At 49.6% G+C, this 25,801-nt stretch overlaps 1 long non-coding RNA gene across 1 annotated transcript in view; it reads left to right on the forward strand.

The window, feature by feature from the left end:
* Window positions 1-315: 315 nt before the first annotated feature.
* Window positions 316-25,801, forward strand: part of LOC149340956 (uncharacterized) — a 74,539-nt gene continuing 49,053 nt past the window's right edge. Inside the window, exon 1 of the long non-coding RNA XR_016283681.1 lies at window positions 316-428. This is a non-coding gene — a long non-coding RNA (uncharacterized LOC149340956). The remainder of the gene's footprint in view (window positions 429-25,801) is intronic.

Consider the following 25,801-nt stretch of genomic DNA (forward strand, 5'->3'; position numbering starts at 1 on the left):
ATGGCCGCGCCCTTTCAGTGGTGTTCGGGTGTAATTATCTTAACTATTGGTGACGTTGTTGGAAACTGACCTTGACTGAGTGAACTAATGAAACCCTTCCTGCCTCGCTCGTCGAACTGTGATGTCTCCTGAAGACCTGCATTAATTGGGGCCTTGAAACTATTGTCAAGTTAGAGTCGGACCAGAATTGAAGAACCCAGCTATTACCGCGGCGCCTGACAACGTCGTGTTTGTGCCACCTGTTCGCCTGTCCATCGCTAAACACGGCGGATAACCTCTTCAATCACGAAACAATGAACTTCTGCAAAGGTGCCACTGCTGCCAGCCAGTCAACGAAGTGCGGTGTTTTCGGCGTCGCCCCTTCAAAGGGGGAACTCGGCTTGCATGGACGATGCCTTCCCAAAGCTTCATCCGCGGCAGCAAGAACGGTAAGTGCGATTACAATCGGTCCGTTCTGCTACTCGCACTGCTGGATTCGCGAGTTTTGCAATACTCGAGCTTCTGTTAGCGTAGAAAATGCGCTGAACGCACTTACGAAGATAGCGTAACAACTTTTATCCGGAGTGATTTCTGGCGCCAGTCGCAGAAGCACAGCTAGCTGTAAGCAGGGATAGGCAACATGCGATCATGTGTAGCTGAGGGGTGATCGCGTGTCTGTTGTTGGTCTAGAAGTTAGGGCACAGCTGCAAGCAACGATAGGCAGCACGCAGTGATGTGTAGCTGAGAGGTGATCGCTGATCTAGAAGTCAAAGGCACGCCCTGAGACGAGCGTCTCTTCTAGAAAGCTGGGAGGGAAGTAAGCACCGAAGTTGTCGCTCAGCGATTACTGCAGATTAAGGAATTAGAAGCACTGTTTTTCCCGGTACCGCAGGGATGGAACTTTCGTACCAGTGGGTTTAAGCATTCTCCTTTAGGAGAGAAAAGGAAATGTGGGGAGGTTAGCTGGAAGAGGACACCGGATCGATACCCTGCACTGGGGGAAATGGATGAGAGGATGTCAAGGTGCACGAGAAACGGTAAAGCGCTGTTCTCTAAAGAATGAAAGAGCCGTTCCACTTCGTAACACCTTAGAAGCCTTCATTTTTTAGGTGATAGAAAGGCACGAGATTGGCTAGCATCGGCCCGAATGCTCCGTCTTTTGCATCGATTGCACTGGCACGCATATATTGACGAGGGGGCCCGAAGTTTCGCCGATACTTCAGCCCACTCAAGTTGCGCTACTATGAACTATGTCGAGGGCATTTTGTTGGCACTGTGTGGAGGGGGGTGGGCATTTTGTTGAACTGCGTGGAGGGCATTGTGCTGCCGGCTGCGTGCCTCAGCTTGATGTGCCGCTCTGCGTTCGCACAACAGAGTACGCGGCCCTGTAATTAGCCACAATGTGTACGCAGAAGCAGAAAACCTTCGCAACGTTGTCGCAAAAAAGCCCTTGGCGTGAAATTCCTAACTATTCGGCTCCGGCATACATGATCGTATCGCACAGGTCTTCATTAACTAGTCGCGTTCTTTTATTTTTGATACCTTTTGATCGGCCACAACAAGAAGTAGGACCAGATTCATGCCAAGCTGTCGCAGACACGATGCGCTGCCAAGTTCCAATGCTATCGGGATTTGTTCGCCTATCTACGTAGCGGTTTGTTGCGATTATCTTTACAGTCACCATTCAGGTTCATCACCGCCGACGCGCGGCCTTAGCAATCGTCTTTCGCCAGGACTCGCGTATGCGCGCCAGACGTGATTAGAAGGCTGGCGAAATATCGCAGTTTTGAAGCGAAAAGCTTTACTACCCGCACTACAGCCGCGCTTAGCGTGAGCCGTCGGAGCCAAGATTTGCCGCAGCTGCGCATGCGCGAAACCGAGCGACGTCACGCGCGGCGCAGGTGGCCGCAGCCGCCGCCGCGCCGACTCCGCCGCCTGACCGTTCGGCGCAGCCGCGCGCTACTGCGCATGTGCGCCGCCTCCTCACCGCCGCTACTACTGCGCGCTCGCCTCCTCGACACCGTTTGACCTTTCGCTGCAGCCGCGTGTTTACCACAGTTACTACGTATGCGCAAGGAGGGCTATATAGCGGGCTTGCCTACACCGTTATCGTGATGCTCCCAGTGCATTGTGCGCGAACTGCGACAGCCATGACGTCAAGCAAAGCATAACTGCAGCTTTTCGCTTGTATATCCAGGCTTAACCAGAGCTAAGCCACTGCCATTTTTTTTCACTTATGATTTCGCAATGTTAGAAACGGTTCGCAGAGAAGTATGTATACGGGCTTTGCCAAAAACACCATATATGTTTCACCTAAGATGTTCAGCAATTTTTTAATATGGGCTTTTTCAGTTAGAAGAGTGCTTTTTATCTGCATAGCATTGTCAGCGGTATAGCTCATCAGAGTACTGCTAAAACATGCTAACTTGTAGGCTGGTTAACTAAACTTTGCAGTTGCTCATTTTTATTTAGTGAGATGCGTGAAATCCGTCGTGAGTAATATCCATGCCAGTTTTTAGAATTTCGAAAACGCATTTACTTTCGCCCCGCCACGGTGGCTCAGTGGTTACGGCGCTCGGCTGCTGACCCGAAAGACGCGGGTTCGATCCCGGCCGCGGAGGCCGAATTTCGATGAAGGCGAAATTTTAGAGGTCCGTGTGCTGTGCGATGTCAGTGCACGTTAAAGAACCCCAGGTGGTCGAAATTTCCGGAGCCCTTCACTAAGGCGTCCCTCATAGCTTAAGTTTCTTCGGGACGTTAAACCCCAATAAACCTATAAACCAAACCAAAAGCATTTACTTTCGGTGCTGTGAGCCAACAATTTTGCCTACGTCGCGTCAAAATACACGCGCTCTCGAAAATCTTGCAGGCGAAGCAACCCCTGCAGTGCTCGTAACTCGTCCAAATAGCCAAAATATGTTGGGCCATAGCGCGGAGAGCAGCTGCGTTTCAATTCTAAAAACTGATATTCATATTATTTGCGCTGGGCCACATGCCTATCAGTAAATAAGGAGACTAACAGTAATAATTAAAAGTTCACTATTTTATATCAGTTACCATCCTACTAGTTAGTAGTTCTTAACTGTATTCTGATGCGCTACACTGCGGACAATGCTGTGCTGAAAAAGCGCTCGTGTAGCTCAAAAAGCCCATTTTCAAAACTCGCAGGTCTTCTTAAGTGAAAAACTCGGTATGTAGTACAGCCTGCCTAGTTCGAATCCGGGCCATGCACCGTGGCTCGCTTTGGCGGTCCAAATCTGTCGGCTGTGAGGCGAACTGTTGCTCACCTGTCCGGGACTTCCCAGAGTGCTATAGACAGCCCCAGTACATGACATATAAACAAACTTTTTTTGGCTGTTTTCCTACAGCGGTTGCATAGTCCAGCGCAACATGAAGGTTCACTGTCGCTTAGGCCGAAAGGCACCAACAACTTTTTACTGGTGTAAGGTTCGTTTACTCGCCAGCCAATAATAAAAATGGCGGTACAGTGTTGAGAAACCTAATGACTAGCTGTGCTGATGTGTGCTGTACTCAGCCTTCTTGAGGCATTGCACAGCGTTAGAGTACTTTAATTTAGGTGAATTAGGCCCGAAGTGATCGCCTGCAAATCGCCAGACTACGTATTATCGTGCTCAGCATGCAGTTCAGCGCCTGCATTCGACGTCGACCATGCAGCGGTATGCGCTACGCGGTCGCAAGGTTAGTTGGTGGAGCGTTGTCTAGGAAAAAGTAAATATAGCTGTAATTTAAACGTACACTGAATAGTAATCTGAACTCGTCTTTTTACCGCGGGAACTCGATCTACACGTTCTAGGAATTCTTAGAAATTTCGAATTATAGTCCTGTGCGACCGATTTCCTCAATTTAAATCGAATTAAACTTCCGTCTCCCGCCTTTTTTTTGAACTCGCCGCAGACGGTAGGAGGAGTCAACCGATATTTCAACCAGTTCCGTGGCGGCTTGCCGCTCTGCCATCGGCGGAATGATACGTACCGGTCGGCGAAAGCAAAGAGTCCGCGCGTATTTTTATTTCTGTGGGCCTAATTTGCGGCTATGTAGCCTCTGGCTGGAGTAATTTATTCACGGCAACCTAAAAAACAAAATACAAGCGAAAGCGAAGCCGCCACACGACCGCCTGAAAGGCACTTCACGCGTTAGTTGACTCCTCCTACCGTCTGCGGCGAGTTCAAAAAAAGGTGGGAGCCGGGACGTTTAATCCAATTTAAATTACGGAAATCGGTCGCACAGGACAATAATTCGAAGTTTCCATGAATGCTCGGAACGTGTAGATCGAGTTCCCGCGCTAAAAAAACTAGCTTCGATTACTCTTCGGTGCACCTATAACACACACCACACAGAAAGACTGACGGGACGGGACGGGCTCCGAACGACAGCGCCCGTCCTGTCTGCCTTTCTGTGTGCTGTGTGTTAAATTAGCCCTGTTTTTACCTTTTGTTAGATAGACACCGCTTGAATGTGTCGTGATGGACACTGCAGAAGACCATGCACTTTCTAGTACCAGCTGCGTGTATAACTTTCCGACACCGCCGGGCGACCGCTGCTTTGTGATTGGAGCTCCGCCTATAACTTGAGTATTTCAAGACATAGTGAGCGCCATGGTGTCCGTTCATGGCGTCTGTGGCAACAGTGTTCAGAGTTTCGCTTGAACAGCGTGGGATCCCCACGACTGTATGGTACACGAGTCACTGTCGCTGCTATGTCGACTTTCTTTCGATGATCCCAGGCAAAAGTTAATTCACCCAAGAAATGGTTTGGTTTGGAAGTCACATTTACAGACCTGCCTGCATTTTGTAACCGTTACGTAACTCTATGCTGAGCCACGTTGCAAACTTTACTACGTTTTCTGGCGTGCAGGGGCTTGTCAGTTCTGGTGAATGACCGTGACGTTTTCTCTTTACCGCAAAGTCAGTTTTTTTTAGTGCTTCGGCAGTAGACGGATCAGTACCGAGGCACTTGATCGTCATTACCTATGGCGTCCTAAAAATCACCTTCAGTTCCCTCTGCCTGCCAGGTAGCACCGAAGCATTAGACCAATGTGAAATTTTTCTTTCGGTCAAACGTTAATTAAGTTTTCTTAATGACCTTTTTTAATAATTTCTTTACGTTACAGATGAACATCCTAGTAAACTTTTTCTAACATTAATTAAACATTATAACAACGTAAATGTAATATTGTCGAAAATAATGAAGCAACCCTGCACTAGTATGCAGGCCCACCATTGTGACAATTTAATCAACGCTTTGCAAGGACCAGCAACGAAGGCGACACTTCGTCTCCACAGTAGAGCACAACATGCGACTAGAATGTACTTACCTCCGAAAGCATGCAGTGGAGTCAAGCTTACACGCCCATTACTGAGAGGTGTCCCATGAGTGGTAGTAGCGAAAGGATAATAAGCAGTTTAACAAAATAATCTGCTTGAGCATGTTACCTATGGCGGGCACAATCTAAGAGATTTAGTTGCGCGAAGCACTGCTAGTTGAAAAACATGTTTACTGTAAAATTAGTGGAGAGTGTTCTGGGACTCGGTGCTAGAAATACATCTGCAGTGTTTTATAGTTATGATTCAAATATAATAATGTTTAATAAACAATAAGGAGACATTGCTGACTTGGAACGTTAAATATATGTTTATGCTGCAGCGTTTACCATCATTTGTTCATTTTTAACATTATAACAAGAGTTGAAAGCCAGGATTGGAATAATATTTATGTTCAGTGTTAAACTAATTTTTATGTGTAACATATAAACTTAAATATTAATTTCTAACAGTTAATGCAACGTTTCAATGTAACAATGTTACTGAACTTGCATAAATTTTTCATAAGATTGTTCTAATTTTCTCGTGCTACCTGGGCGTGGCCAGCATATCGCCTTTGACACGTGTGGGGATGTGGGAGGGACAGCTTTATTTTAACAAAAAGGATCCTTTGTTCTTGACCAAGAGTCCAGGCGTCTGTGCTTCACTGAGAACTCTGTACACTTGCCATGATTGGCTAGCTGGTTGAGCAACTAGCAGAATGTCATTCCATGAGGAGGCGAACCGGTTGGGTATGGGGGACCTGCCATCGGTTGGGGGCATTCCCACACCGTGTACTGTGCGATGTCAGTGCGCGTTAAAGAACCCCAGGTGGTGGAAATTTCCGGAGCCCTCCACTACGGCGTCCCTCATAGCCTGAGGCGCTTTGGGACGTTAAACCCCCATAAAACGTCCCACAGGTTGTGTATGAGGGTGCCTTGGCCGCCCCACATGTTGAGCAGAGTAGGGAGGTCAAGGTGGGGTGGTGGCGATGAAGGAGGTGCGATGAATGTCTGCAGTTGCCGCCAGACTGCACTGTATTTTGAATTTCGTGTACGGTGAGGTGGTGGGAGGGTAAGCGCCTGTTTTTGTAATAAGTGGTTTTTTTATGTGAGAAGAGCCCGAGAGGATTCCTGCGTGGGTTTGGTTGTCCCATCTTCTTGGGGCCTGAAGGATAGTTCTCGAGTCAGCGTATGAACACGCTGGTTACCGGGGATCGATACTTACCCAGGAACCCACGTGAGGGTTATCTCTTGGGTAAGCGTATGTCCTGATGCGAGAATGCGTCGGGCGATTGACGTGATAACGCTTTGCTGAGTGACGGTACGCAGCTTTGGAGACGGTGGAGATATCCGTGATGTTGGGATCTTGTGCATAGTGTATAAGCACCAAGCCCATGGCCGCGCCTTCAGCCTCCGTGGGGAAGGTGGCTGCGGCCCCGATGGTGCCATCCTCGATAGTAGGCGGGGACAGCGGCATAATAGCCCGGTAGGGTGCGTTGTGCCGCGTTTACATACATGTCGGGTCTGCCTCTGTAGTGCTTGTTGTAATACTAGGCTCGTGCCTGGCGTCTGGCCCCGTGTAGCTCGGGGCTCATATTTCTGGGTAGAGGTTTGATGCGCATTGGACCCTGGATGTCAGGTGCAATGATTTGATAGTTGGGGGCAGGTGAGCAGGTAGATTGGAGCCTGGCGAAGATGCCGTAAGAGATGTTGCCCGGTTTCTGTGCGGGTTAGTTGAAGTATCTGGTTGTCTCGTTTGGCTTCGTGGAGTTCCGAGATAGTTTTGTAGGTGCCCGTTGAGAGTAGTGATTTGTGCTAAGCGACTGTGGTAGGCGGAGCGTTGAGATTATTGCCTTTCTAATAAAAACATCAGCTTTGTCTTGTGAGAAAGCGGTAAGGAACGTGAGAAGTCGTGTCTGGTGATGAGGGCGTCTGTCATATTAAAGGTTTCCCTCTCCGACAGTCCATGGTTGCATGTGGCTACACTGTGGACAAGACCCTCGATTTGTTTGGTTCGCTTCTCTAGGAGTTGTACAGGGAAGGTTGCATCCAAAGCGTCCTGTATGTGCAGTCCAAGGACCTATGAAGTCAAGGACGTTGGAGTCCAAGGAGTCTATTGACCAACTCCAGGGGACCAGCGGTATGTGGTCGTCGTACATTCGGAGGTGCATGCGTGGATCCCGGGGAAGTGGTCTGATCATCAGCAGTTCCGATTTGAGCGGGGAGCACATAAGGCCCATATTGGTCAGGTTCGAGGTGATGATATCAACTGCCAATTGTAAGGTGTCTTGCGCCTCTCCTGTGGAGCCTTCAGTCGTTGATGTCGGCGTATATTGCCGAGTGGAGGTCAGGTATGTTGGTCAGTTGTTTGGCCAGCGGGGCTAGAGTTACAATAAATAAGAGGGGGGAGAAAAGAGCTCCTTGTGGGGTGCGCCGGTTGGGGAGGGAGAACGGAGGTGACGGTATAGTGCCGAGTTGGATCTGGGCCGTTGATTGTGTCTTATTAAGAAGGCTTGGATGTAGCGACACATTTGCGAAGGTTATGTTCGTGGCTAGTATTGTTTCTGGCTACTTTAACTATCTTATCCATATTTTTATTTATTTTATTTACATGATACTGGAGACCTTTTTGGTCCAAGCAGGGAGGCAAAAGCAAATTGTACAAGAAATTGTTACAGAGCATTGAACAAATGCAGCTTACGTACATACATATGTTTAAAATTCATGCATGCAGCTATAAAAGCACTCCGAGATACATCTTCGTCATATCTAAAATAGTCACAAATGCAAGTTTCAGAAGGGCATTTTGAGTGGTTAAAAGATATATATTGCTAATGACATTTCCCTCTTTGTCTCTTAGCGCATACATCTAGTATCTACCTATGAGTAGTTTTTTCTTCACTGCTTTTAGGCTACCTCCGTTCCACTCCTACCTTTATTCCTTCCTTTGCGGCGCTTTTCGGGTTGTCCACCGAGGTGTGTGATGCAGTTACTGCATCATTTCATTTCCTTAGAACCAATTCTCAAACTAATTTTGTTTTCTTCAGGGCTCGGCTTAAAACCTCGAAGTCCGTCTCAAATACAGGAAGCATCCAGTAGCAGCCGGCCTCAACACGATTGATTCCTTGTTGCGTGCTGCCCCTTTCCATGTTGATCGTATTATTAACTCTTCCTCAAAACACATTAAAAAAAGTAATCAAATCAGTTCCAAAATACGATGCACAGAGCGATCTCCACAAAAGCGATTGGCTCTCCGAAGCGCGCGTCCCGCCCTACAACTTTGATAGGGCACACTACACTCTCTCTTAAAATTAAAAAGAAAACAAACTAAACTGACCCCGGAGTTGAGTTCTACACGGGTCTATCCGGCGCCTTCCTAGAACACATTCAATTATGACCTCCCGAGCGTTTCCCACGCTTAAGACGTTGCCGTAAACCGGAAGGGTCACTGTCGTGCGATCTCCCCTTCGGAGTGTGGGGGGGGGGGGGGGGATTTGTAGTTGGCCGTTTGCGATCTGCTGTCGCTTGCCGTTCTGATCATCTTTCTTAGAACTGTCCTATCTCCTACTCTCTTCTTGGTTTTTCCTTTTTTCCCGGCAGCGAGGGCTAACATTGTGTGGCGGACGACCCTGTTTCGCGCCATATTAGGTTACAGTGGTGGTGCGCAGTTGGCGTGCGTAGGGCTTTTTAAGGGCTCCTGTCCAGTCCCCATGTTGGGCTCCGCGGTGGGCGGCTGGCGCCTTTGTTGAACACCAAAACTTTTTTATGGCTTCTCATTTTTTAACGCCGATCTCCGCTGCAAAAGAGGGCGCACCGAGACAGCAAAAGTCTTCCCAAATAACCAAAACAGCTTAGAACGGTTCCACGAAGTGCACTCTGAACACGCAGAGAAGAACGGCTAGATGCATTACACCATTTTTTGTCACCAGAACTTTCACAGATAGCATAGGCCAGGGCTATAAGATAAAAAAAACCAGCAAACGGTGACCTCCTACTAGTAATCCTGTACAACCACCAGCACGAAAAGTAAGCAGAAGTCACCTCTTTTGGAGACACACCTGTGACACTCAACCCACCCCGATCCTTGAACACAGTGCGAGGAGTTAACGCAGACGACGGCCTTAGGCATGTAACAGAAGTACTTCTTGAAGGACTAGAGGAACAAAACGTGACTAACGTGTAGAGAATAAAAATGAGGAGAGGCGACCAAGAAATAGCCACGAAACACATCATCCTGACTTTCGCATCAAGCATATACTCCCAGAATCCGTAGAAATCGGCTGTATGAAACTTCACTTCGGGCAGTACATACCAAACCCACGACGTTGCTTTCAGTGCCAACGGTATGGCGACAGCTCTCAGAGCTGCCGAAGCCAACTGACTTGCGCGAAGCATGCTTCACACGAACATGATTCTGATAACTGTACACTTGAACCACATCTGTGCGTAAATCGTGAGGGCAGCCATCCGACGTACTCATGTGCATGCCTAATAGCGATATGCGAAATACGCAGCGCCAACTCTCGCCGCTCCGAGAACCAAGTCCTCCGTGTTGGTTCCGTACAGAAAACGAAACCGCGGCCCAGCGTTTCGTTAAAACGGCTGCGCTTCGTTTGAAAAGTGAAATGCCGATGGGCTTTTACGCTACGGTGTCCACTATACAAAGAAACTACGATGCGTGCCAGAACCTGGTGTGTTCTAGCTTGTCGCTTTTCTATTTCTTTTACTCTGTCCCAACGTTCTCCAAATGCCATGCGATCGAGGTACAAACTTAGGCTCTAAGCACGAAAACATTCTAAAAAAACTATAATATCTTCCGCCGCAACCGAGAGCAGGTTAGCAGACGTTCGGATGGCGTTCCCATCATCGTTAAAAATGGAGTTGCATTTCGCGAACACAAGCTTAAAACTAGATTAGAAACTGTGGCAGCCATCCTACAAACATTTAAAACATTTACGGTATGCTGCGTGTACCTGGAGCGACATGTTAATCTAAGCAATCATGAATTAAAAGACCTTTTGGAGCAGCACCCAGAGCCATATCTAATATCTGGAGATTTTAACGCGCACTCCAGCATTCAGGGTACTGACAAAACTGACACCAGAGGACAATTCATTGAGGATGTTATACTGTGTAATGACCTCTATCTATTAAACACTGGAAAACCAACCTGTTGTTCTCCTAGCTCAGGACAAATGAGCTGTATAGATTTATCTTTTAGTTCGCCATCTATTTTTAGATACAAAATTTGATGACCTAGATAACCCACATGGAAGTGATCATCTGCCTATACTAATCAACATCTTCACTAGAAGTCACTCCATCAAAATCATGACGTTGGAAGCTGCATCTCGTCTACAGGGCACTGTTCCGAGAAAAGGCCAGCCTAGAAAAAAAATAGTTACCGACAACCTCAGTTTTAGACAACCTTAACGAACTTTTCACGACGTGTACTATTACCGCTGCGCGCCTAGTCATCCCTCAGTCCTCTGGAGTAGGAAAACAGAGTAAAAAAGTATTGCATACAAGAACGTAGGGAAGCTAAAAAGATAGAAAAGAATGCTTGGGGATTTTCCCGTAGGTATGCAACGCAGGATAATTGAACAAACTTTGGTTTGATTTTTTTTATGGGGTTTGTCGTGTCCGGTCGCTGTGTTGAATGCAGCGAAAGACGCACACGGTACTTTTAGACTTCGTTTATTTAAAGCCGATGAGGGTGCGACCAGCGTCGACCGAGGCAGGAGCCGAACTGGCCGCCCGAAGAAAGGAGGGAGCTGAGAAGCGTCCACGGGAGGGAGTGGCTTCCCAGAACAGGAGGAGGGTGCGGGGGCGCACCGTGGGGGGGCCTCTGGTGACAGCGTGCGACGAAGGGCAAGCGGTCGTTAGGAGGAGGATTGAGTGGTCGTTAGGAGGAGGATGCGAACTGTCGTTAGGAGGGGAATGCGAGTGGTCGTTAGGAGGGGGCGCACACACACAAAAGCAATATGGGGACACAACACTTCCTTCCCCCTTAGAAAGTTGCCTGGTATCGTGCAGGGGGTCGGCGCTCACGCGTGGAGGCGCGCTGGCTTTGTGCGCTCGGGGGAGAAACACTTGTAGGCTGGCTGTTGTTCGCTGTGTCTCCTAGGTCTGTCCTGGGCGAAGTCTCTTCTTCCGGGAAGAGGTGCCAGGCTATGTGGGAAGATCGTGCACGTGTTCTCTCCGCTGGCGGACAGCTCTCAGACGGCGTCGTAAATCTACGCAGCTGGTTGAGATGTCGGCGTGCTACTGTGCCATGTATGTTGACGAGCCAAGAGCGCAGGCCTATGCGTCTGACAATTGTAGCTTCCTCCCAGCGTGGCTTTTTCAGAAACTGTCGGGCGAGGACGCGCTGCCCCTCATTAAGCGTGCCGCAGCGCGGAATTGCTTTTTCTTCCCGGAACGTCTCTGCCTTTGGCTCGGGGAGGATGGCTGTGAGCTGGGTTCGCATTTCACGCTCGAACATCATTTTCGAGGGGGTCTCGCCTGTTGTGCTCTGAACCGTCGTGTGCTGCTTGAAGAGAAAGCGCGCAAGGCGGCGCTGCAGCGAGCCTGTCTGATCTCTTTCAAGGGCGCGTTTTAGCTCGGCTACGTAGCGCTCGGCTTGTCCGTTTGTCGCTGGGTGGTAGGGGGCCGATGTAACTGGTGAGATCCCGTTGTCGCGATAAAACTTGAGGATCTCCGCAGACACAAACGGTGTTCCGTTGTCCGACACTACCTTGCGCGGCAGGCCGAACGTTGCAAATAGTGATCGGAGGTTGTCAATGACTGCTGCCGAAGTCGTCTGTCCCATTTGCCTTATCTCAAGCCACTTTGTGTAGGCATCTACGACCACAAGGAAAGTGCAGCCCTCAATTGGTCCTGCAAAATCAATGTGCAGTGTGTGCCATGGTGTGTCTGGCTTTTCCCATTCTGGGACAGGAGCTTTCGGCGGGGCGCTCCGGCTGCTCTGGCAAGGCTTGCATTCTCGCACCACTGTTTCGATGTCGTTGTCAATGCCAGGCCACCACATGTAGCTTCTGGCACACTTTTTCATTGCAACGATGCCCCGATGTCCGGCGTGGATGAGAGACATAGCTTGTGCGCGTAGTTCTCTCGGCATCACAACTCGGGACCCAAATATGATGCAGCCGCGATGGGTGCTCAACTCTGTAGCTCGCCTGCGGTAAGCGTCGAAGTTGTCCCCTTTGAGTTTATGCACGTTGCCTTGTTGAACAGCTGTGTAAACTAGCCGGAGAGCTGCGCACTTCTGCGTAGATGCTGCAACTGTGCCTGCTGTAAGCGGAGGTTCTGGCAGTGCTTCGAACATCAGAACGTCTCCTGGTGGAAATGGTTCGTCAACAGTTGCGTCTAGTGGCAGACGGCTTAGCGCATCGGCGTTTTGATGTTTGCCGCATATCATCACGCCTAGTGGAGAAAACCAGTTTCTCCCTAGAAGGCTTGATCCTGTGCCCTTCACAACAAGCAGAGGTAGCGTATGGGTCTGGCCGTTGTAGTTAACCTGCACGTTGGCTGAGCCCAATAGTGGCAGATTCTGTCCTGACCACGTTCGCAGGTGCGTGTCGTCTTGTTGCAGGGCGGGTGCGTCAGATGGCCATGAAGTTCGGAACGTGTCCTCACTGATCAGAGTACAGGCTGCGCCGGAGTCCACCTCGAACTTAATCAGCTGGTGATGTACGCTTACTTCTGTAAAAATCTTCGGTCGCGTGCCGAGATTCATGGTGTTCAGGTCGTACAACACAGATGGTGTTGCTGATGTTGTTCCATGGAGATCAGATAGCCGCGTATTCTCTGAGGCGTTGACGCTGTGATTAGGCTGGGAAGGTGACTTTATCTTGGCAAGTCTCCGTTTCGTAATGCATGCTCTTTCGATATGCCCTCGCTTGCGGCAAAAATTACACGTGGCTGACTGGAATCGACATCCCTGGGGGTTGTGTTGGTCGTCACACCGCCAGCAGCGTTGTGCCTTTTTGACCGATTTAACAACAACAGAAGGCTTGCGCACCTGGTTGCTTGTCTGGTGTACCGGCTCGGTGTTCCGGCGAATCCCTCTCTGCTGGTGACCGGCGCTCTCCGCTCGAACGGCGATGTCGTAAGCTTTGCTGAATGTGAGGTCCTTCTCAGCGAACAGGCGCTGCTGCAGTGACTCGTCACTCAGTCCGCACACAAATCTGTCGCGTAACATCACGTCCAAGGGAAGCATGGTGGTGTTAGCAGAAGAAGCTGCGTCTCCCTCCTGCCCGGTAGCTGTTGTCGACAGCGTTCCAAAATTGCAGTCGGCAGCGAGCTTCTTGAGCGCGGCTACGTAGGCGCTCACAGTTTCTCCTCCCAGTTGATCTCGTCGTTGGAAGCGAGCCCGGCTGTAGACCTCGGATGGCCTTGGGTCGTAGTGCTTTTGCAGCGCTTTTACGATGTCGTCGTAAGACACTGCCGCTGGTGTGCTTGGCTGAATAAGGGCGCAGACAGTATCGTAGGTCTGCTCCCCGCACAGCGTCAGCAGGTTGGCCCTCTTCAAGGCTGGGTCTGTGATGTTGTTAGCTTCAAAGTAGAACTGAAGGCGTCCAACCCACGATGACCACGATGAGCCGTTGAATTCTGGTATCTGATTGGGAAACACTCGCGTAGCCATGGCTTGTCAATAGCGTTGCGTAGCGCGGGTCGAATCCACTTTCTCGTCGCCACTGTCGTGTCCGGTCGCTGTGTTGAATGCAGCGAAAGACGCACACGGTACTTTTAGACTTCGTTTATTTAAAGCCGATGAGGGTGCGACCAGCGTCGACCGAGGCAGGAGCCGAACTGGCCGCCCGAAGAAAGGAGGGAGCTGAGAAGCGTCCACGGGAGGGAGTGGCTTCCCAGAACAGGAGGAGGGTGCGGGGGCGCACCGTGGGGGGGCCTCTGGTGACAGCGTGCGACGAAGGGCAAGCGGTCGTTAGGAGGAGGATTGAGTGGTCGTTAGGAGGAGGATGCGAACTGTCGTTAGGAGGGGAATGCGAGTGGTCGTTAGGAGGGGGCGCACACACACAAAAGCAATATGGGGACACAACAGGGTTTAACGTCCCAAAGCGACTGAGGCTATGAGAGACGCCGTAGTGGAGGGCTCCGGAAATTGGGACCACCTGGGGTTCTTTAACGTGCACTGACATCGCACAGTACACGGGTCTGTTAAGAAGGCGAGAGTGTTGTGTTTCTACCCCCCCCCCCCCCCCTTTAACTCCCTTTGTGTTATTTATTCACAAAGGAAAATTGGGTCACTGACCAAGTCAAGAAATGAAAAATGACGGTTCTCTTTGTGTGTTCCCGTCACACCTGTGTCCACTTCGGACCACGTGGGCCCGATCAAGCCGCTACCGTGAACAATCGCCAAGGTCGACAACCTCGCGACGACCATGGGAAGTGAGAAGCTTGGAATGCCCCTCCGAGCCTCAGCGGATTAGTGTGGCAGGGATGTCAAAGGCCATTGTCAGCCAAAACCCCAGCGAAATTCCTTGAACGGAGTGCAGCGGCGACGAAGGCAGGCGAGGCCCAGGAGCTATTGTCCGAGCAACCACCGTGAATGCGGAGGCGACCTGGCGGCGCCGTCACGCTGGCGGATAATTGAAGAATTCTGTGTCCCCGACTCGCGTTCTGGGCAATCGGCGGGGAGGCAAGTTCATTCCCCTGCTGAAAGACTTCAGGAGATTCCTTTCCCCGCGGGGCTGGATGAGTCAGCAATCTTCCCCTCTCTTCGACCCAGCTGCGACAGAGTGGACAAGCTCGCACCTGCCCAGCCGTGGGCGGTAACAAGGAGGTCCCCTTCGGTCCATCCGATTGGACAGTGCTCGTCGACCATTTTTCCCCAGCCAGGGATCTGGGGAAACCGGACGATATTTAACTCGGCCGTGAGTGTGGCCGAAAAAAAGCCTGCTAGCTCCAGTCGACTACGGTTGACGAAGACGTTCCCCTTCCACTGAGAGCCATTCTCAGTCCCGCTCTATGTAAATAATGTAATTATGTGAATACAGTTTTCCCTTCACTTCCCCTACTCCCCGTCTCCGGCCCACGTTTCCTTCCTCCTTCGGCACTGCGGCGGTGATCCTGGACCCGATGCCTGGTGGGACACGCATCTAGCATCGACAAATATATCAACTGGTTGGCAGCGGCGGGATCTTCCACGCTTGGTCCTGGCTTCGGCAGTGGTGAGCGCTTGACTTTCTTTGAGAATCTGCCAGGCTTGATAACTCTGGAAATTTATCACTTCCTGTAGATTGTTTTTTCTGCACGTGCTCGCTTAAGCATTTCACGTAGCAGCTTATTTTATGAAAGTCCTCGTTCGGAAGTTGCCATGGATTTGAGCAAGCTAAAGAAGCCAGAGTTGATGTTGCTGTGTGAGAAGCTGGGTATTGAGGCCAGGAAGAGTCACAGAAAGCCGCAGCTGATTGAGGCTATTGAGGAATGTGGTGCTAAGGAGGGAGACAAAATTTTGGAGACCTGGGAAGTCATTCAGGAGGGAATCAGGAACGCTAAGGAGGAGGCCGACAGGGTTGAAAGGGAACGCAAGGAGGAGGCCGACAGGATTGAAAAAGAACGCCTTTACCGCAAGGAAGCCGCTAAAAAGGAGGCTGACAGGATTGAAAAAGAACGCAAGGAGAAGGCCGACAGGGTTGAAAAAGAATGGCAGGAGCAATGCCGTAAGAGACGCGCTGAGCTCGAGGAACTACGTAAACGAGAGCAGCAGGAGCTCATACGTACGACTCAATTTCTCAGACGGAAAAGGGCCCGAGATCGGTTGAGGACTTTTCAGAGAGGCGAGAGCTTCAGAACTTTCCTCGCCAGTTTTGAACAGATATGTACGGAAGAGGAACTAGATCAGGGCGAATGGTCAGTGATGTTGCTGGCCATCCTTCCTTGCGATGTCAGCGCCGTATTAGCGCGACTGTCCGATGAGGATGCCAGCAACTACGACAAAGCGAAAAGTGCCCTCTTCCGATACTTCGGAATTCGTGTACAGACCGAATCTAAAAGCCGAAGTGATAGCAGCGGGCAGCGCTCCCGTCAGTGCGTCAGTGACCAGCCAAAGAGCCTCGCTTGGTCAGCTACGCACAATGTAGTTGCTCAGAAGAACAGTGGCAGTCGGGAAGCTGATGCGATAATCTGCGGCACGGAGCGTCGTTGTCAGTCACCTGACAGCGACTATGGCGCTCCAAGCCAAAGCGCAGCGTTGGCTGAAAAGCGGGATGCCGCAGAGATTGCCCTTGCAACCCAGAAAGGTGTAGGCGAAGCGCCGAGATGTAGTCCTCCAGAAAGCAGTCGCGCGCTGAAAGCGACAGATGAAAGTTCTGCTTTAAGCGAGGAATGCGCCTCATCGCTGCCTGGAAACAATGATCAGTTCAACGATCAGGGAACGACAGCCGCTCGCGACCAAACACCCGAAATTGAGTTATGCGTCAATGAAAACTGCGTGTCTTTGCCAATTGCCTGCGTCGCGATCGAGAGCCCGCTCGAGGTGCGTCTGACCGGGGCAGCCGTCTCCCAAAACCTGCCTAAGCAGCATCCCTCGATTTTCTCAAATCGCTTGGATATGCTGCCCCAAGAAAAAGGCCTTTGTTTTGGAGACAATGCTGCGCAGGTCCTTACCATTTCGAAGGCTCGTGAGGTCGCGGCGCCAGCAGAGCACGTGGTTGAACAGGGCAAACCTCAGCCTGTAAGCCCGAAGCCTGTAAATTCTCACAGTGATGAGCCAGAGCCGGCTCTAGTAAAGACTGGCGATGAAACGGACGCCGGCGACTTAAATTGTGACGGCTCCGCGTTACCTAATGACGAGCCAGCCCAGGACTTACTCACTACTAGCACAGGGGTAAAGAGTACCAACAGTAGTGCAAGCTATAGTGAGTCTTCCGAAGGAGGCGCAAATGATGAGCTGGGGCTAGGTGAGGAACTGAAAAAGAATCTAGTGTTGCCCCACTCAGATGGCTTTCTCGAACTCCTTCGTGTGGACAGGGAAACGTTCGCCGCTGAGCAAGAGAAAGACCAAACCGTACAAAATTTGAGTCACCAAAGTGACATAGGTGTGTCACGGAGGAAAATACCTTTCCAGCTCCGTTCTGGCCTGCTGTACCGCCAGTATAAGGATAGGAAAGGTATCCAATACGACCAACTTACTGCCCGCGTCGCGATCGAGAGCCCGCTCGAGCTGCGTCTGACCAAGGCAGCCGTCTCCCAAAACCTGCCTATGCAGTATCCCTCGATTTTATCAAATCGCTTGGATATGCTGCCCAAAGAAAAAGGCCTTTGTTTTGGAGATAATGCTGCGCAGGTCCTCACCATTTCGAAGGCTCCAGAATTCGCAGAGCCAGCAGAGCACGCGGGTGAAGAGGGCAAACGTGGCCCTGTAAGCCTTATAAACTCTAACGGTAGTGAGCCAGAGCAGGCTGGATCACAAACTGACAATGAGGCGAACGCCGACGACTTAACCTGTGACGGTTCCGCGATGGCTAGTGACGCGCCCCGCAAACCAACAGCGAGGGTTTCCACAGAGCGGCGGCGTATAGAGGTGGCCAAACGGGGAATGTTAATGAAGGGGAAAGTGCGCCTCATGTTGACTGCTGCACAGAAAACCGGACAACCGGTTACCCGCCCCAATTTGGCACCTCAGCGCTCAAGAGTTCGCACGCGCCGCTTGAAGGGAACACAAGCTAAGGGGACGCAACGCGCGAACCCAATCCGAGAGAGACGGATACGCTGGCACGGCATTCGCACCCGTTCGTTCCCTTCTCGCATTCTGCTTTCTGAGCGTCAGCCAAACTTCAGAACCGCGAGACTTGGACGAGGAACAGTTAAGGGTCCCAAGCTGAAATTCCTAGCCTTGTGTCCTGTTGCACCTGCTAGAGTAGCTATCGGACCGCGGCCGCGCAGGGGGCGGCTGAAAAATAGGAACCAGTAAATTCCCTGAGTCGCACCGCTGTTTGCGGGCGGGTTCGAGGAATAACCCGTTCTTGAGTTGAATGCTTGTCTCTTTTGTTCATTTAACTCTCCTGTACAGAAATGCAAGCTGAAATTCCTAGCATTATGTAATGTCTTATCTGCTAAAGCAGCTGTCGGACCACGGCCGCGCAAGGGGCGGATATGACGCATAATCTCATATTGAGTTTAATGCTTGTTTTTGTCTTTTGTTCATTACACTCTCCTATGCGAAATGAGAGTGAAATTTTGGAGCTTGGCATTGCGGGACTCAGTTTACATGCGTTGCAGTAAAGTGCGAGGTAATGGAAACGCTGATGGCCTCAGCCGAAGCTTTCCCGTGTAATGCCCTTTCCTGACTCCCCAGACGTTATTCCGCTATGCAAATTTGTATTTTGTTTTTTTTTTTTTGCTTTAGCGGGAATCATTTTTGTCTGTTTTGTATGTGTGTTCAGCAGCTCCACCTTCCCTTTGTGCTCTCACGGGCGGTGGCTTTCTGTGACATAAACCGTGCTACGGCACCCCCCCCAAAATTTTAGAAAATTTTCCTCCCTTTTGGCTAAACAAGCTCTGTGTATTCTGGTTTGGTCAAACATGTCAACTTTCGGAGGAGGACGTAAATTTCACGCTACAGCTCATTTTCTCTAAAGAGATTTTGTTGACCGAAAACAGCTTGGCAGTTCTTGAAGTCAGTTTGGCGCTTTCTGCTTGTTGGGCTTTGGACTTTGCTGGTTGAGCTCGTTACAGCTGTCAACGAAGCAAGAAGAACCTTTGGGCCCAGCTGTGACCAAAGGCCGAACGGACACAACTCCAGGTCTCTGCGCGCAGCAGCGTTGGCTGCAACCACTACGAGACCTCTTCGGGCGGCGGACGTGCTGTTGTGTTTCTACCCCCCCCCCCCCCTTTAACTCCCTTTGTGTTATTTATTCACAAAGGAAAATTGGGTCACTGACCAAGTCAAGAAATGAAAAATGACGGTTCTCTTTGTGTGTTCCCGTCACACCTGTGTCCACTTCGGACCACGTGGGCCCGATCAAGCCGCTACCGTGAACAATCGCCAAGGTCGACAACCTCGCGACGACCATGGGAAGTGAGAAGCTTGGAATGCCCCTCCGAGCCTCAGCGGATTAGTGTGGCAGGGATGTCAAAGGCCATTGTCAGCCAAAACCCCAGCGAAATTCCTTGAACGGAGTGCAGCGGCGACGAAGGCAGGCGAGGCCCAGGAGCTATTGTCCGAGCAACCACCGTGAATGCGGAGGCGACCTGGCGGCGCCGTCACGCTGGCGGATAATTGAAGAATTCTGTGTCCCCGACTCGCGTTCTGGGCAATCGGCGGGGAGGCAAGTTCATTCCCCTGCTGAAAGACTTCAGGAGATTCCTTTCCCCGCGGGGCTGGATGAGTCAGCAATCTTCCCCTCTCTTCGACCCAGCTGCGACAGAGTGGACAAGCTCGCACCTGCCCAGCCGTGGGCGGTAACAAGGAGGTCCCCTTCGGTCCATCCGATTGGACAGTGCTCGTCGACCATTTTTCCCCAGCCAGGGATCTGGGGAAACCGGACGATATTTAACTCGGCCGTGAGTGTGGCCGAAAAAAGCCTGCTAGCTCCAGTCGACTACGGTTGACGAAGACGTTCCCCTTCCACTGAGAGCCATTCTCAGTCCCGCTCTATGTAAATAATGTAATTATGTGAATACAGTTTTCCCTTCACTTCCCCTACTCCCCGTCTCCGGCCCACGTTTCCTTCCTCCTTCGGCACTGCGGCGGTGATCCTGGACCCGATGCCTGGTGGGACACGCATCTAGCATCGGCAAAATATATCAAGAGCGAAAGATCGATGTATCCGTCACAGTGCCGCAAAAACTTCTCGGCAAAATTATGTGTCGTCATAAACAGCTCAACAACATTAAAACACATATGGGAGAAAGCTCTAAAGATAAATGGCAGCTATTCCCCATTCACAGTTCGCCTTCTGACAGCCCCTGCTGTATAGACAGATATAGAACAGGAAAGCATTTCGGGTGAATACTTTTCTGCAGTTTCCAGTTCGTCACAGTACATAGAAACAGTCCTAAAATACAAAAACACAGCTGAAAAACACACTGACAAAAAGTGGCAGCACAAATGAACCTTGCAATAGTTCAATCACGCTTCAAGAAATCCATGAACTAACTTCCACTGATAAAAAGGCTGCACCCGACCCATATGAAGTACCGTCTTTGTCAAAAGTAACCAGGCTAGATGGTTTGCTTCTAGCTCGTGCAGTGGAGCCCTTACGGCTTCCCTGAAGCTGTAATGGTCGTTAAAGGTAAGGACTGGGTGTCTTCTTACCTTCCAACCTCTTTTGATCTTTAGGAAAGCCCCATGGGCTCCACTATACAAGCTAGAAGCAAACCATGCAGCCTGGTTACTTTTGACAAAGACGGTACATTATCAAATGCTAGCCTATCTCTCCAGATATGTCGTAGATACACTTTGAAGACTTTTTTGTAACAAATTTTGGGCATTGGGGAAAGTACCCGAAACCTGGAGAAAAACTATTATTGTGCAGTTTCTTAAACCAGGAAAGCCACCAACCTCTCCTAACAATTATAGACCCATAGCCCTTACCGGTTGCCTCTCAAAATACTTTGAAAGTGTCCTGAATATGAGATAAACTTTTGTCCTTCTATCCTCCGAACTTATTGACATCCGTCGGTGTGGTTTTAAAAAGGGATGCTCCACTCCAGATCACCTAGTTCGTCTTGAAATGCTGTCCGGGAAGCTCTTGTACACAAACAACACTGCAGTCTCTTTTGATTTAGAGAAGGCATACGACACAACCTAGAGGTTCGGAATTATTCAAGACCTTGCCGAGCTTGGCATCCGAGGCAGAATGTTGACCTGCCTAAAAGACTTCTTATCTAACCGTCAAGGGCGTCCGCAGAATTTTTTGCAGGGGGGGGCCCCATTGGTTGTTGGCGCCGGAGGGGGGGGGGGGGGGGGGGGTATGTTCGTAGCAAAAAGGCACTATTTGCGGAGTAAATTTATTTATTTATATATAAATAAAAAATAAGTTAAATACACACATGAAAGAAAAATTACAAACAGCAAATTAAAGCGTGGCTAGGAGAGATACATTGGAGTTTATCAACGAAGAAACAATCAAAATTAATAAAAAATGCAAAAAGATACTGTCACTTCGTGGAGAAGAGTGCTCAGTCTTGCTGCATACGGGTTCTCGACTCACCCGGATTGATGACCAGCACACAGCACAATATGGTCACAAACACGCAGTCACTCAGTCAGTCTTCCTTGAACAGCAACTGTAGGCGCCTCGGATTTTTCTGGGCGAATTGCGTGATTACACGGGTGATAAATTCATTTCTGTGCTTCATTACACGCTCTCGGTGCACACTCATCATACACATTGATTGGAAAAACGGTTGAACGCGTACGTTGAAAACAAAAGATGACTATATATACAACGAAAACTTTAACACGTTTTGGCGGGCTAGTTGGTTAAGCATCTTGAATAAACAGCGCGAACGAAGACGAGCACAAAAGTCGTCCATTTTCTTGTCTTTTGTGCTCGTCTTCGTTCGCGCTGTTTATTCAAGACAACGAAAACTTGTTTACAAGAAAGGTGCACGCTCGCAGCTTCATACACCTCGCTCCATCTTGCTCGCGCATCCGCACAGTCGAGCAACCGCACACACACTGCTCGCCGCTCGTCGTTTTCTCGTCCGCTGTCTCGGTTGTTTTCAGCTTCGTTGACGACCGGCCACTAAAAACACCGAAGCACAAACACAGCGGCGCGCACACGTGCAAGGGCTTACTTCCGCGCGACTTCCGAGGGGAAGGGACACTCGCCACTCCGGTCGCAAAATTTGTTTTGTGTGTTTTTATGGGGTTCAGAGCCCCAAAACGACTCAGGCTATGAGGGACGGAGTAGTACAGAGTTCCGGATAATGTCGACCACCTGGGTCTCTTTACCATGACATCGCAAAGTACATCGCATCGCAAAGTACATGGGCGCTGTTGTGATTTGAGACCCAGCCAGAGGTGACAGGCGAGCCATGCAGGCAGGCGCCATCGGGCTGCGTTGACCAAAGGCGCTGGTTTTCGAAGAAGACGCAAGAAATGCTGGTGTGGGGGCGCCTCTGGAGACTGCGTCGCCGTGAACAAGAGCAGCTAATCCCCTTTGCCGAAGATTCTGAAAGCGGCGCTTCTACCGAACTGCGCTCTCCCGTGGATCGGAGGAGACAGCGAGCGGCGGCGGCAACTCATCGCCCGCTTGCCCCTGAGCAGCCCGACAAAGAGGGGTGGACACGGCTGATTTGTCCTTCCCTCCTGAAGAGTTCATCGGTGGCCGGCGTAACGAAGGCGAAAACAAGATGCCCTGTGCACTGTCTGCCTCCGTGTCGCTATCTGTCTAGAGATCAAAGAAACAGGCACCCATCTCAAGGCGGCTCGAAACACATGCTCGCCGGTGCCGCTGTATGTCTGCAACAGGTCGCCCTTCAACAGAGCTAACGATGGTGTGGTTTGAAAACGGCGTAAAGACGCGCGCCCGGACGCGGCACTTCGCAGATGTGACCTAAAGCGTGGAAGCGGGGCTGCTTTTGCCCTTTTGGCTGAGCGCACCACCGACCCTGGCGTGCGGCCATCACTCACGGTTCGAGTGAGTGATTTTCCAGGGAGGTGCAGCCGCCCCCCCTTGCCCCCCCCCTCCGGACGCCCATGCTAACCGTTCATTCCATGTACGCCTAGGCTCAACCCTTTCGAGGAATTTCATTAAGTAAAATGGATTACCACAGGGGCGTATTTTAAGCGTAACACTTTTTGTTGTAAAGGAGAACTCTGTTATTAAAATAATTGCAAGGTGCATTATGTATTCACTCTATGTAGACGTTCTTCAGATGGGCTGCACATCGTCCAATGTGCCAACAAGTGAAATAAACTGACAACATGGACAGACAGAAATGGTTTCCGCTTTTCTTTAGAGAAAACAGTGCCCATTTTTTTTCTCTCTGAAACGAGGCTTAAAGGCAGATTCCACCCTACACCTGAACGAAACTGAGCTACCCGTAAAAGATCAACATAAATTTCTAGGCATAACGTGTGACATAAAGCTCCGTTGCCAGCCTCTCATAAACGCGCTGAATAAGAAAGCCTTCCGATCCTTGAGCATACACAAAGTACCTTCACGAAAACACTGGGGGGCAGATAGGACATGTCTTTTAGCAATATACCACTCTGTGGAACGCTCTGTCCTGGTTTATGGATGTATATTGCATGGTCAGCGAGACCATCGTATCATAAACGAGTGGATCCATTACATAACTTTGCACTGGCGCCTACAGGTAGTTGCCCATAAATAGTCTTGATGTAGGAACTAACCAACCATCATTTACAGACAGAAGAACCATGCTTACGTGTTCATATATTCTAGAAATTCGTTCACAACCTAAACACGTCTGTCACCAAATAGTTACAATGTGCCCTTCTAGAATACTTTTTAACAATAAACCGCAAACTACCAGGCCACATGCTTTTGCGTTTTGAAGAGATGTGCCAAAACATCTTCGTAGAAGACACATTACCTGGCATTGATCGAAGACGAGATCCACTGCGGCCCTTGGTACAATTTTCGTGCAATCTGTGATTTCACTCTTGCAGAGTTCCGTAAAAAAACAAACCACAAAGCAACATGTAATAGAAGAACTTCTTGCGCTCGGGGAAAAGTAGAGTACTTTCAGAGCTTTTTGTACAGATGGTTCAGAAACAGATGTTTACGTTGGAAGCACAGTGACACAAGGGAATTTGAATGAAATAGTAAGGCTTCCGCAATGTGCTTCCATCTTCACTGCCGAATGTTACGCCATCTGTGCAGCCACTGAAAGAATACTAAACAAGAACCTCACAAATAGCATTATTTACACAGACTACATTAGCAGGGGGACGTAATTACGGCAGCTTTTAACACATACAGCCGTTCATTTAACAAAAAAAAAAGAACGAAAAAGCAAGAGAATCGCAGGTTTTCAGGTATAATCGGAGTGCTTCCCTTCGAGTCGTGAACAATATTTCTGTGTATTCTCGTTCCATACATATAAATAGTAAATATAAATATAATGAACTATTATCTCCACCTGCATAACCTAGTAGTAGTAGTAGTAGTAGTACAAGACCTTTATTCGGCCAAAATTTACAGGCCGAGCATGTCGACCGCTTGGGCGACCAGGAGTCGCTGTTCTGCCTCCCCTTCAGCGCCAAGCCAGTCGAGCCAGGTGGTGATGGATAAAGAAGGTGGAGGGTAGGAACCCGACTGCTGAACAGCCGGGCAATAGAAGGCCAATGAGCCAGGTCCACATAGATACAGGGGCAGTTGGGACAGGAAGGGTCTGATCGATAGCGATAGAGAAAGAGGCGAGACGGGGTGATAGCTGCATTCATTTGGATGTGCCGAAGAAGGCCAGCCTCCGGCACCGTGAGCGATGGATGAGGGGCCTCTCCCTTGTTCTGGCTCGTAATTCCGGGAAGCTATCTCATGAGACTAAAGATCTGATTAAGAAACGGCAAAGCATGAGGACGTCTAACTCCATAGATAGAATAGAACTAATAGAGCTGTCGAAGTTAATAAATAAGCGCAAGGTAGCCGACATCAGGAAGTTTAACATGGAGAAAATCGAGCATGCTCTGAAGAGCGGAGGTAGCCTAAAAGCAGTGAAGAGAAATTCTAGGCATAGGTAAAAACCAGATTTATGCGATAAGAGACAAAGAGGGCAATGTCATTAGCAATATGGATAAGATAGTTAAAGTAGCCAAACCGTTCTTCACAAATCTATACAGTAGCGATTGCAATCAGAATGTTACTGAGAGAGGCAGTAGAGCACACCAATGGGACATCCCATCAGTAACAAAGGAGGAAGTAGAAAGCCTTAGGAGCAATGCCAAGAGGAAAAGCAGCTGGTGAGGATCAGATAACAGCAGATTTGTTGAAGGATGGAGGAGAGATTGTGCTCGAAAAACTAGCCACCCAGTATACGCAATGCCTTGTGACTTCGAGCGTACCTAGAGCTTGGAAAAACGCCAACATTATCTTAATTAATAAGAAAGGAGACGTCAGGGACTTAAAGAATTACAGACCGATCTGCTTATTGTCGGTTGCCTGCAAGGTATTTACTAAGGTAATCGCTAATAGGGTCAGGACAACCTTAGTCTTCAATCAACCAAATGATCAGGCAGGCTTTCGTAAAGGATACTCGACAATAGACCATATTCACGCAATCAGTCAGGTGATAGATAAATGCGCAGAATATAATCAACCCTATATATAGCCTTCATTGATTAAGAGAAAGTATTCGACTCAGTAGAAACCTCAGTAATCATGCAGGCATTGCAGAATCAGGGTGTATAAAAGTGTTGTGTGAAAATGTTGGAAGATATTTATAACGATTGCACACCTACCATAGTTCTCCATAAGGTCAGCAATGAAATTCTAATAAGGAAAGGTGTCAGGCAGGGAGATACGATCTCGCCAATGCTCTTCACTGCCTGCTTAC

This window comes from Amblyomma mixtum, chromosome 6, assembly GCF_055824585.1.
Source record: "Amblyomma mixtum isolate Tamu chromosome 6, ASM5582458v1, whole genome shotgun sequence".
Lineage (NCBI taxonomy): Eukaryota > Metazoa > Arthropoda > Arachnida > Ixodida > Ixodidae > Amblyomma > Amblyomma mixtum.